This window comes from Lycium barbarum, chromosome 11 (genome assembly GCF_019175385.1).
Source record: "Lycium barbarum isolate Lr01 chromosome 11, ASM1917538v2, whole genome shotgun sequence".
In the NCBI taxonomy this organism is placed as follows: domain Eukaryota; kingdom Viridiplantae; phylum Streptophyta; class Magnoliopsida; order Solanales; family Solanaceae; genus Lycium; species Lycium barbarum.
This window is the reverse complement of record NC_083347.1, coordinates 110,524,776-110,539,107: the sequence shown is the minus strand read 5'-3', so window position 1 is coordinate 110,539,107 and position 14,332 is coordinate 110,524,776. Positions and strand designations below refer to the sequence as shown.

At 35.8% G+C, this 14,332-nt stretch overlaps 1 pseudogene; it reads right to left on the bottom strand.

Annotated features, from left to right (window-relative positions):
• Positions 1-10,158: 10,158 nt before the first annotated feature.
• Positions 10,159-13,562, bottom strand: LOC132619359 (senescence-specific cysteine protease SAG39-like; annotated as a pseudogene).
• Between the last annotated feature and the right edge of the window lie 770 nt (positions 13,563-14,332).

The following is a 14,332-nucleotide window of genomic DNA, read 5'->3' as shown; positions in this document are numbered from 1 at the left end:
CCCCAAAATTCAACTTAGCCAATTTTTTTTCCAACATAATGCAATAGCTTTCATTCCAACTTCACATTTCCAAACCAATCTCAATGTTTTTACATCCATTACTAATCAAGATCATTACAATATAATTCGGAAGCATTTCATATCATTTCTACAAAATATTCACAAGATATATACAAAATATACAAACTTTCCACCAAAACCATAATCCATCCAAAACTTCTAATCTTCAATCTACATATTCATAACATATTTCCATCTTCCAATTTCATCAACCATAATCATAATTTGCACCTTAACAATTTCATTTTCATAATTACATAAATCTACCATAAAATCACAAAACTTCTCATAACCACTTAACAACCAATCTTTCATGCCAATATGGACTATTATCCTTCCAAATTCACCAACTAACATAATAATTCACATTTAAAACTCCACTTCCATAATTACATAAAAACTTCAATAAAATCACATAATTTCCTATAACTATTTCCAATAATTTTCCATGCCAACTTGAACCATTTTCTTCCATTTCCAATATAAGGTCCACCACAACTACAACTAGAATACAACATAAAATTCAACTCATCTTATTCATACAACCTTACATACACATGCACACATGCAAACCCACTTTGTAAACTTCCATATTTCCATAAATTCTACTCATTTCTACATACTACAACATAAACCAACCTTCATAACATAATAAAAAGGAACTAATTCTTACCTTTTTCTACAATCTTCTTCACTTGACCAAGTTGTCAACTTGAAGAAACAAGTGCTCTTTCTTCCAAAATAATTACACCAAGTTGTAAAGGACCCTTGAATTAGTAGGAATACCACAAGAAAATAATTTTTGGGAGAAGATTTCAAAGGGACAAAAATTGGAGAGCATGGCCGTATACCATGTCTCCTTTGCTCTTCATTTTTTGTTTTTCTCCTCTTCTAATGTTCTTGAAACTTCTATATGTTTCAAGACAACTAAATGACCACTTTTATTTAATTATCACATGGAAATTAATTAGAATCCATGGGCTTGGGCCATTGTATGGCCGGCCACCCCTCTTTTGGGCCTAATTTGTCTCTTCATTTTTTTTTGGGCCAACCCGGTTGGTCCCGAGTTGGGCCTAGCCCACTGACCTTTCGACCTTAAAACGTCCATATCTCCTTGTACCGACGTCACCTGGGAACCCACGACCTATGGTTGGAAAGCTAATTCAATTATCTACAACTTCTATTTCTTGGTATTTTTCCAAATTCCAAACTTATAATACCGGTTTTGCCCCTAGAAGTCAGATCACCCGAAAACATTTTCTTAAAAATATTCGTTTGGAGGGCTTCCACTTTGATTTGGCCCAAGGGTCCTTCTTGAGTTGTGTTTAACTTCACATATGTGATTCATATGACTTGTCACATGTTCCAAAAAAAAATCTTGACGTGTGGGCCCCACCCCATCTTACAAATAATCCGACGTTCAAAATACGGGATGTAACATCCTCCCCCGCTTTAGAACATTCGTCCTCGAATGTTCAAATGTCCTTATGGGGTGTTATAATACGTCGGAGAGGTCCCTTTCTTTCCTTCAAAATTTCCCAAACGCTTATTTAAACTTACTCTCATTCCCAAGCTGCATTGCGCTATCTTCTTCCTCATCGGCTTATCTTGCCTTAGTCTACCCGACTTCTTGAGGGCTTCTAATCACTCCACATATTCTAATTTCCTTTAAGTTACCCCAAATTTCCTATTTATCTCTGATATCTATATTTGTGAAAATTCTGGTACATTTCCCAGGGGGTCACCCATCATGAAATTGCTCCCACCTGAGCACGCTTAACCTCGAAACTTCACTCGAATTCGGTGCCTTACTACTGATATTTTCGCGTCCGCTTCCTCACATGACCTTTATTACATGTTTTGAAGCAAACCGAAGTCTTACAGATTCCGGGACATTTCCGTAACACGTCCTTCCTTATGCAATTACTGTTTTACCCTTATCAGTTCCCACTATTCACTTCCCACCTGTGTATATGACTACTTCCTGTCCTGGGCTTCCAGATTCCCGATAGTAATCATCGCACCTTCATCGTCACGCCAAATCCATAACCTTTCTGGAACAACACATCTCGCTTATTACCTGTTTACAGTATTTCCTTTCCACACTTCTTCCTGTTAGACGTATCCGTTCTGGCAGAATCTCCTTTACCATTTCTACTATTCCAGATCTCTGTGACTTACCGTATCGTCACACGCCTGCTTCCGTCGCTACTAGGCGTCTGCGAAAATCAACGGTTAGTATCAGGAATCTTGTTTCCTATGGCTTGGCTCTATCGCAAGATCTGAGACAGAAAGAAGGTCAATATTTCCTAGATGCCCCGCAGCCTCCCGTTTATAAATGTGGTCGGCTTCACACTCATAAACAGGACTCTACTGGACACGACTTTGCAGACAACCCTTAGACCGACCTGCTCTGATACCACTTTGTCACACCCCGATCCTACTAGGGTGTGATGGGCACCCGACCCCATATTCGGAGCCGAGCGAACCCGCTGACTCTTATTACACATATAAACTCGTGAATCAATTAAGAAACAAATACACAGCAAGCTCTCCAAATTTTTTTTTCTTATAAGTAAAGTCTATCATCATGTGGGACCCGTGACATGAAACATAATAACATATCGACTGGCGAAGCCGTCTACAAAGCTGACACTCTATACCCACGACTCTGTCTGCAAAGTCTCTAACCTCGAACATAGCGTCATAGTACATATACTGTGACTTAGCAGCACTCCAGGACAAATGGAGCCTACCAACTCCGCTGGAACATCTTCTATGCTAACCTCGCATCCTTTGGGTGTACCTGCGCGGCATGAACGCAGCCCCCGAAGAAGAGGGGTCAGTACGAGTAATGTACTGAGTATGTAAGGCATAAATAGTAACATAGTAAGAAATATGCGTATGAATAATAACTGCATGGAAACGTAGAACATATCATAGGATAAAAGAGTGACCTGTATATATGAGTGCCGCTGAGGGCGAGTACCATGCATGCTTGTCTTTCCTTTTGTAAAAATATTTCTTTTTCATAGACATAGAAAATAGAACTTATATCATATCATGTCTTATCATATCGTATCGTATCGTATCATATCATATCGTGTCATGTCATAGCATATCATGTCGTGTCATATCATAGCATATCATGTCATATCATAGCACCGAACAATGTCGGCTCGCCCACATAGCGCCGAAATAGGTCGGCTCGCCCATATATCCCGCGTCCGGGCATCCCACGTCCGGGATGATAAGCCAGCTGACCAGGTGGCAATGAAACATGTTTCCCTTCCCATTTCCCCCATGTATACCTTCCCCCCATCCCATGTTCATATACATATCTTATATACATATGTCATATAAGCATGCAAGAGAGTCCAAAGAAAAATCATGTAGCCATCGGAGTGACGTAAGGTCGGTGACCTCCGATTACATTATGGAACAATCGTGGTCGCTTTGTCTCACCTTGAAGGAACAAGTATTTTAAGGCGAGGCCACCAACGGAGAATAGCATTAGAAGTAAACATAGAATGAAATCATGGGCATCATAGACGTCAATTCATAGGCTTTGAAATCCTTAGAAAATAGTGTCATAGCTAGGAAATAGAAATAAGGTTCAAGAACTAGTTTATCACCTTCATTTTCACATTGAATCCTTAGCTTAGAAGTCTTAGTCATGGAATCATTTTGGTCATACTTATCATAGGCATATTCTCTTTTCTAACATCGTCGTTATCATTATCGTCATAGAAGTATTCTCGTTAGAATAGTTATAGTACTTGTCATTTGGTAACAGAATCAGGATCAAAGGTTTCCTTTGGATTCAACCTCAAAGTAAGTCAAACGGAACCATAAGGATAATCCGGGAGCAACGGGCCCGCCTCGGGCCGAATGAGGTAGCGTACATGATTTACATACGTTACATTTCATGACGTCACTTGTGAGAGTTTTAAGGTAGTCGGGTCCTATTTGTGCAAGTTCTAGATGTTTAGGCAATTTTTCAACATTTCATACAATATTTAATTCAATTCTACTGAATGAAAAAGGGGAAACTTTGGGTGCGGATTCCGGAGAATAGAATTGTCCTCGAGGCTTGTATCCAACTTATTACGTCTAAGACATGCCATAGAAGGAAGGGTGAAGCCTTACATACCTTTTCCGCTTCATACACGTCTCCAAAATCAAGTTTCAAGTTCGCCAAAGTCTACAATTTGGTCACAATTACCAAATGTTAATTGTAAGGCTTTAAGATTTCAATCTTAACCAATACTTGTCTACAAAAATTTGGGCAGCATCTCCCCTATAAATACACCATCCCCAAAATTCAACTTAGCCAATTTTTTTATCAACAACAATCCGGGAATTCAACCCGGCCAAACTATCAACACAATGACAACAACCATGACTACAAAACACAATATAACACAACTAGTCTTCTTTTCAACATAATGCAATAGCTTTCATTCCAACTTCACATTTCCAAACCAATCTCAATGTTTTTACATCCATTACTAATCAAGATCATTACAATATAATTCGGAAGCATTTCATATCATTTCTACAAAATATTCACAAGATATACAAAATATACAAACTTTCCACCAAAACCATAATCCATCCAAAACTTCTAATCTTCAATCTACATATTCATAACATATTTCCATCTTCTAATTTCATCAACCATAATCATAATTTGCACCTTAACAATTTCATTTTCATAATTACATAAATCTACCATAAAATCATAAAACTTCTCATAACCACTTAACAACCAATCTTTCATGCCAATATGGACTATTATCCTTCCAAATTCACCAACTAACATAATAATTCACATTTAAAACTCCACTTCCATAATTACATAAAAACTTCAATAAAATCACATAATTTCCTATAACTATTTCCAATAATTTTCCATGCCAACTTGAACCATTTTCTTCCATTTCCAATATAAGGTCCACCACAACTACAACTAGAATACAACATAAAATTCAACTCATCTTATTCATACAACCTTACATACACATGCACACATGCAAACCCACTTTGTAAACTTACATATTTCCATAAATTCTACTCATTTCTACATACTACAACATAAACCAACCTTCATAACATAATAAAAAGGAACTAATTCTTACCTTTTTCTACAATCTTCTTCACTTGACCAAGTTGTCAACTTGAAGAAACAAGTGCTCTTTCTTCCAAAATAATTACACCAAGTTGTAAAGGACCCTTGAATTAGTAGGAATACCACAAGAAAATAATTTTTGGGAGAAGATTTCAAAGGGACAAAAATTGGAGAGCATGGCCGTATGCCATGTCTCCTTTGCTCTTCATTTTTTGTTTTTCTCCTCTTCTAATGTTCTTGAAACTTCTATATGTTTCAAGACAACTAAATGACCACTTTTATTTAATTATCACATGGAAATTAATTAGAATCCATGGGCTTGGGCCATTGTATAGCCGGCCACCCCTCTTTTGGGCCTAATTTTTCTCTTCATTTTTTTTTTGGCCAACCCGGTTGGTCCCGAGTTGGGCCTAGCCCACTGACCTTTCGACCTTAAAACGTCCATATCTCCTTGTATCGACGTCACCTGGGAACCCACGACCTATGGTTGGAAAGCTAATTCAATTATCTACAACTTCTATTTCTTGGTATTTTTCCAAATTCCAAACTTATAATACCGGTTTTGCCCCTAGAAGTCAGATCACCCGAAAACGTTTTCTTAAAAATATTCGTTTGGAGGGCTTCCACTTTGATTTGGCCCAAGGGTCCTTCTTGAGTTGTGTTTAACTTCACATATGTGATTCATATGACTTGTCACATGTTCCAAAAAAAATCTTGACGTGTGGGCCCCACCCCATCTTACAAATAATCCGACGTTCAAAATACGGGATGTAACATATACCATCTAGATACAAATAAAGCAAATAGCATCCAAAGCAAACAAGCAGAGATTAAATAGAACTAGACAGAAAAGGGGAAGAAGGTGTTTACTAAAACTAAACTAAACTATCATACCTAAACATGCTTAAACACATAAACAGGCTAACACCGAAACATATCTAACTAAACATGAATCGAACTTAGCATATAAACATGAGAACACATCTTAACTGCTAAAACTGAAATCAGCTAAATAAAGAAGAGTTGCTCACATACTTAAATAGACCAAACCAAATCATTCTACTTAAAAATGTTTAAAACACCCAAACAGACTATCACAGAAACAGACTCGTCTATCGAACTAAAATAACTTAACTAAACTAACATACTCGAATCACGGAATAGTAAACCAAAAATACCACAGGGCAACCAAAGAATGAAAAATAAATAAATAAAGGGGATGGAGAATTACCTGCTTCGGGTGCAGCGAAGTGAGGCTTTGAGTCTCCGATCTACCTTGAAAGACTGCCAAATCAGAGCTTGCGAGGCACGGGTTCACAGCAACAACAGAGCAAACGAAAAGCAGGGAAATTGTCTTAGTATTTTTTGACTCGATATGCAGAAATAGAGTTGATGTACTAATATTGCTTAGGGGATTTTTGTCACCGGAAAACCTCTTTTTCAGAATTTTAATTTTCAGGGGAATTTTGCGACTTCAAAACCTATCCTTTACGATTCAACTAACCACTATTTATAGGGTTTTTTCTCTTTTGGCGTTGAAGAAAGAGGGAGGAGCAGGAGAGAGAGAAGAGCGGGGGACAAAGGGAAGTGGGGGACAACGGTAATTGGGGGGAAAGAAGAGCAAGAGAGAGGCGGCTAGGGTTTTCGAAGGAGAGGAGAAGGGAGAAGAGAAGAGGAGCGTGGGGGTGTGCGGCTGAGAGGAAAAATGAAAGGGAAACCCTAATGGTTTCCCCTATTTTGAAATGGATGGTTCGGGTTCGGGTCAAAATTTGGACTGGGTTGGCTGAAAATGTTGGGCTGGTTAATTAAAATATGGGCTGGGAATAAAATATGGGCTGATGAATAAAATGTGGGCTTCTTGATCCGAAAATGTTTATGTTGATTGGGTTCGGATTTGGGTTGATGAATTAAACATATGGGCTGGATGAGAGAAATAAATTTGCTTCTGAATTTAAGTAAAAGACCTATTAATTAATCATATACTAAGTGTGCTAAAATATCACCTGATATAAAAGCATGTATTTATTAGTGCTCAGATACAACAAAATTATATGATGCCATAATAGACGTGCGATAATATATTTGAAATTCAACAGTAAGTAAACGCTATTATTAAATTACACGAAGATAAATGCGATGCGTGTGCATAAGCTGGTAAAAATGCTGAAATGATAAAAATGCTAATTATAATGATACTTGGTAACAAAATAATAATAATAATAGTAGTAAAGGTAATAAAATAAAAGATAATAACAGTAGTGAGTGCAATAGAATAATGAAATGTCGGTATTAATAAAAGCTAATTATAGTAAAATATAATAATTATTTCTTAAGTTTCCAAAATGTTAGAAGTGTAAATAAATATTTTAGAGGAAAGGCGGGACAAAATTGGGTGTCAACATAATCTCCCTGAGAATCTTATCAAGAGACATTTCATCTGCCTCTTCTTCATTCGTCTATTAATCACCTTGTCTGGTTCTTCATTTCATCTAATAATCACCTCGTTTGGTCTTCATTTTGTCTAATAATCACTTCATCTGGTTCTTCATTCCGTCTATTAATCAGCTCATTTGATTCTTCATTTAGTCTATTATTCAACTCTTCTTGTTTCTTTGGTCTATTGTTTAACTTCTCTGGTTGTTTCTTTCCTCTATTATTTAACTTCTTTGCTTGTTTCTTCTTTGGGCCTTCAGCTTCACCTACATCAGGATCTAGGTCAATGACCTCTGTTCTTAACCTTTTTCTAGATGAAGAAGGCTTGTAGTCAATTCTCCAAAATGATCCGAATCGCCCTCTAGTCGTCACCATAGCTATAAACTCAAAAGAATCAACAAATAAGACATGCAAAACACAATAGAACTCAACAAATAAGACATGCAAAACACAATGGAACTCAGTAACAAATCAGAATAAAAAAAAATTAGGGCTTTGCCATGACAGTAAAATAGGAATCAACAAACAATTAGAATCAACAAATTAGGGCTTCGCCATGACTGTAAACTCAGAACATCACATTAAAAAAACCATTTTGAACTTGAAAGAAATCAAAATAGGGAAAATTTAGGGCTTCTGTAACCTGCAACTGTTCTTCAGCTGAAATAATGAAATATTGGCTCCTGAAATAGCTTTTTTCGATCTCAAAGTTGCATTCAAAGTTATTTGGAGATGGAGGTGTGGGAAAATGTGAAGCTCAAGATCGGTGGAGTTGGAGGGAAAAAGAACAAAGATGTAAGAGGGAAAGAAAAAAGAGACCCCGAAGTTTTTAAAAATAAAAAATAGCCCCCGCGTGTTTGCTAATCAAGTGATTAGTAATTTCTAGACAAAAAAAAAAAAAAAATGAAAACAAATGGGGGCCTTGCCACTTAGAAAAAAAGTTTTGGGGTCCTGCCACCCTATTCTTCCTAGTTTAGCCATCAAAACTAAAGATTTTGTTGCTTCATAAACATCTGATCACTATGTTTTCCTCTATCTTTGCTGTACCAAATAATGAAATACTCCCTCCACTTCAAAATGTTTGTCTTGTTTTGACTTGACACAAATTTTAAAAAAGTAAAGAAGACTTTTTGATCCTGTGGTCTTAAATTAATGATATGTAGAATTGATCAAAATGCCCTTTAATCTTGTGGTCTTAACCATGACATGTGGAAAGCTGAAATTAAAGAGTTGCCCAAAAAAAGGAAAGGGGCATTTATTTTGAAACGGACTAAAAAGGAAAGTAAGACAAACATTTTAAAACAGAGGGAGTAATTATTTATAGATTCTCAGATTACTCACCAGTAAATTGATTCAAGTTTTCTCCATAACCTACCTAGAGATTGTCATTTCCATAGTTTCTAGATTGCAACAGTATTCTATGAACATATGACCCCCCGCCCCTCCCAAATAAATTAAACATCTCAAATAGAAATGTACTTAATTTCAGAACAAGAAAACTTATCTACACTTCTGAAATCACCTAAGGAGAAGCAATGGCACTGTAATGAAACATCTTGCATCAGTTCACTAGCCACAAGTTGTTCTATTGCAGAAGCTTCTGTAATTGACAGATAAGCCATGCAAAATTTTCAAGTCAAATGTTTAAGTACATTAAGACTCTGTAAATGCTGGAAATAAACCCTACAAACTGAACATCAACAATATTGCAACCTTGACCAACGAGCAACTCATAAAAGATTCCATAACCCTCTATGAACCAAGTCATCATCCTCTACAAACACATCTTTCAGATATGAAAATGTACACGCCATTTTATCAAGCATAGATTGGAGTAAAGAAAGAAGCAGTTTCTTGATTGCAGGAAGGAGTGTGTGGTCAGCTCTCACTCTAAGAACATTTTTTTGGTACTATTAACTAATAGATCACATCAATAAAAATGAACACAATGACATCGTGCAGAACTTGGATGTGTTCCACGGTTTTTGATGCTGAGAAGGAATCATAAAGGCTCAAACTGGATAGTCATACATAATATCATGAATCCCCTTGGCTTCTCTATATATTTACTTCTCTATTTTTTGAATCCCATAAATGAAAATCCTAGCTCCGCCACTGTAAGGAAGCAATCACACTTGTGCCAGAAAAGGGATGAGCAGAAATTGTGACTAATAGTGGCAAGGAAAGTGCATCAGCTAACCATGAGAATGGGCTCTTGAAAAGAAAGAGAAATGGATTCTTGGAGGCAGTAGCTAACCAGTCGGCAGTTGTAGGTGCTAAAGCACATTTACTAAAATTCCAGTTTTATTTGAATAGAGTATTTACAGGGAAATGCCACACTACACTTGATCATACTGTAAGTGTGTTTGGCCTCTGCATGAGCAATAGTAAGTTCAAGCATTTGCTGATAAAGAATGGCTTGGGAAATGGACGATACATGAGGTTGAAAGAGAGATATATCTATTCCAACATTACAAACTGCTAGTTGGTTTTTCTGTCTATACAAGAATTGCTTATTTTGGGCCAAGTGGTGACAAACGATGTGAAAGTAGATAAATCTTCACTTCATTCCTGAATGCTGAAACTTCCAAATACAAACTTTTGTTTAACAATTAGAATTTACATGCAATGATTTTGTAACATACACAGTAAACACGTAACATAAAATATATACTAGCAAGGTGAACAACAATAGTGTTCATAGAAGAATCAACAGCAAGTTCCCACAAAGCTTCTCAGCTATTCAAGCAGTTGGATAAGAAGCTTGCATAGTAATTCCACAAAGCCCTTCCTCAGCATCAACATCTCTTTGCATTCTAATATAACCATTCTTGCCCCGGCTAGTCCCCCACGAGTTCTTGACTAACCAAAACTTTGTCCCATCTCTAGATTTTCCATATCCAACTGTTGTACGTAACACCATGATCTAACTCAGTTCCACATTCTCCAGTAAAAACACCACTACAATAGAACTGAAAATCTGATCCACTAGCATCAATGGCTACGGATACCGGTTGGTTAGCAACAGCACTCAACAGAGTAGATTCACTATTGGCTGGAACCTCTTCATAACCAGTAATATTAGCAGCAGCATTGGATTCCTTTCCAGTTTTGCAAGTGCCATCAGTTCCCTTGTATGGATAATTCGATTCAGTAGTAAGTCTATGGTTCTTAATGATGAACGTAAAAGCATCATCCATGAGACCTCCCTCACATCCCATATCTGAACTTGTGTCATAGTCCACGAGTTCTTGCTCAGATAAAGAGATTCATTTACCAGTTTTGATCTTGTTGATCCCTTCAGTGGCAGCAACAGAGGAAATGCCCAACAACATCCTGTACATTATCAGCTTAATAAGATTCTCTTTTTTGGTAACATATTCATTGGAAGGATGTTATTATTAACATATTTTGTACACTGCCCTTGATCCTTAATTCCAGTAACGACCCCTTTGTCTTCCAATCCATGGTAGCTGGAGCAGTCACATTTTGATACCTGAATGATATGTTTTTTGATGCCTCTTGATGAGAAGGCATTTTGTCTCCGTTGTGAGTAGCTCTGAATTCCTCATTTGTCACATCTGCAAATTCATTGATGCCCAATTTATAAGGCCTAATTCCATCCTTGTTGGCCGGCTCAATGTAATCAACATTGTCCTTGAATATTTTGAACCTTTTGCCTTCTCTAAATCATCTCTGTACACACGTCCAAAGCGAGCCATCCAGTGCTCGTGTTTCTGGATTACCGAGGCTTCGTTCAGGTCACGAGATGTGGCTTGAGAAACCCACATTCTTAACACTAGTAGAGCTAAAAAAGGAAGCTTCCAATTGATTGTCAAAGCCATTTTTCACCACTTCAATTTCTTTGTTGATTCTATTATGTCTCTGTTTTGAATGTTGTGGATGAAATGCCTAGAGTGATTACATGGTATTTATAGTGCTAATATTTCAGTTATATATTAAAGTAACTAGTTATCATTTTCAATTGATGATTGAGTTCCCTGGAAAAGCACGTCAAGTTATCTATATATAATATAAATCTAGGCATAAACAAGGTGGTGTAGCACCTCTCTATGACCTTCATTTGCATTTATCTTTTCTCTCATTTTTTTGACTTTTTTACTCATTTTTCTGGTCAATGATTTAATATATACTACACACATTGATGAAAGAAACAATCCTAAAAGGGCTGTTACAAACGTTTCTACCTTTTAACCATATTAATTAATCGTTACAACTTTTCATCAACAATTTACTTCCATTCTCTTGGCAGCTACTCATCTTTTTAGACCACTGATGATGTTAGAGTAAGAGATAAAGAAATGAAACTAGACACACCCCATTTGTTTCTTTTCAAGACTTTTCATCGTCTAACACTTCTACTTTTTTGTTTTTTGTGATTCATTATATAACTCTCTGATGATTTCTTATTTCATATTTTCTATTTTGTTGTCATATGATCAGCTTCTGGACTTTTTCTCTTAATGTATATGATATACTTTGTGAAAGCATTTTTTGTTTCGTGTTACTGATTTAACAATGAGCCCGTTTGGATTGACTTATAAGTTGTTTTCAGTTTTTTTTAGTGTTTAGCTGGCCAGCTTAAAGTCATTTTGTGCTTAAAATAAATTCAAAAAAATAATTGAGCCCATTTGACTTAGCTTATCTAAAACAGCTTATAAGTTGTTAAAACAATTTATAAGCAAAAAAAAAAAAATTAGACTATTTCAACTTTTTTTTTTAGCTTATAAGCTGTTTGCAGCTTATAGGCAGAAGCCCGTCCAAACAAGCTAATTAATGACAGGTAATTCATTCTTCTTCTTCTTCTTCATTTTCTTTAATAATTTTGAACTTGCTAATCGTCTTTAATTACTTAACAATGATAGGTAATTCATACTTTGTGTTCATTTTATTTTCTTTTGAAGCATACGAGTTGATGATTTTTTTCAAGCAAGCAGGTGTTGGTATGAACAAAAATATAAATAGTGACGGCAAGCTAGAAGACTTTTTCCAATAAGATGAAGGGAAAAGGGTCAAATATACCCATCTACTTAATTTTATTAGCCAACTTTATCTTTCGTCAGTGAAAGTGAACAAATATACCCCTGTCATTAACAAACTTTACACCTGCACTCCTATTTGGATGGAAAACCCCAAATCAAATTAAATTACCCCAGTCTATAAAAATTACCCAATTCCTTCCACGACCGACCCAGCTCCAATTTTATCTTCTTCTCCATGAAGAAAGCTCAAAAATTTTGAGCATGAAATGAGCTCAAATTTGAGATTATGCTACATCTCAAAAAAGAAATTGAGTAGAAAAAGATCACAAAAGAATCAGAGATCATATCTTTCATGAGTTTGGGAAAAGGGAAGCTATAATAAAACTCTTACATAAGAGATCAATTTATTTCAAGAAAGTAGAAAGCTTTAAGCAAACCAAAATTAAAGACAGACAAACAATGAATATAAGCGTAGTTGATTGCAACCGGTCAAAAGGAAAAATCAATACTAAGAAAGTAGAAAGCTTTAGGCAACCAAAACTAAAGGCAGACAAACAATGAATATAAGCGTAGTTGATCGCAACTGTAAAAAATAAAAACCATACTGTAAATGTGTTCCTTGAAATTAAATTGCTTCTTTTACCTCTATGGGAACATATAGTACCTGTAGCAATTCTGTAAGATGGAATGTAAGAACAAATTTGAAAGAAATTCAAAATTTACTCATCCTATTAATTTGTATCTGACATTAGGCTATAAAAGTTTAACAATTTTAATACTTATACGGAAGGCAGCTTCAGTCAATTATCTCAAATTGGTGGTTGGGATTTGTTCACTGAATTTTGAGAAAGTTGTATCTCAAATTTGAGCTCATTTGATTGAGAATTGAAAGAAATTGGCTCAAATTTTTTGAGCTTTCTTCTTGGAGAAGAAGGTGAAATTGGGGCTGGGTCGGGGCGGGTCGGGCCGTGGAAGGAATTGGATAATTTTTTTAAAATCTGATAATTTAATTTGATTTGGATTTTCCATCCAAATAGGGGTGCAAGTGTATACTTTGTTGACGACAGGGTATATTTGTTCACCTTTACTAATGGAGAATAAAGTTGGCTAATAAAATAAAATAGAGGGGTATATTTGACCCTTTTCCCTAAGATGAATGCTAACTTCTCTTTCCCTTTGCACGACTCTTTCTAGGTAAGTAGGTAACACTTTTAGTTGGATTTTTCTGTTTTTATACTTTCATGTGTAATTTTTATGTTATATTCTTTCAAAATTCTTTCATACCCCCTTCGTCTCATTTTATATGAAGGTGTTTGACTTGACACGAAGTTAGAGAAATAAAGAAAGATTTTTGAAACTTGTGGACTAAAACAAATCTAGAAATTTGTGTAGTTAGAAATCATTTCATAAAGTTGAATTGTTACTAAATATAGAAATGTGTCATTCTTTTTCGGACTGACTAAAAAGGAAAGAGTGTCATATAAATTGAAATAGAGTGAGTGTGTAATATTTCTTATAACATTTAATTGTTAAATATTGCATATACAACAACAACATACCCAGTGGGATTTACATATTACATATTTGTTTGTTAATATCTATAAATATATAAAAGTAGGACATAGCCCCTCTGACGTAGCGCAACACAAACGCAGGGTTTCCATTTATCTTTTTTCTCAGAATTTTGGCTTTTCTCCATATTATT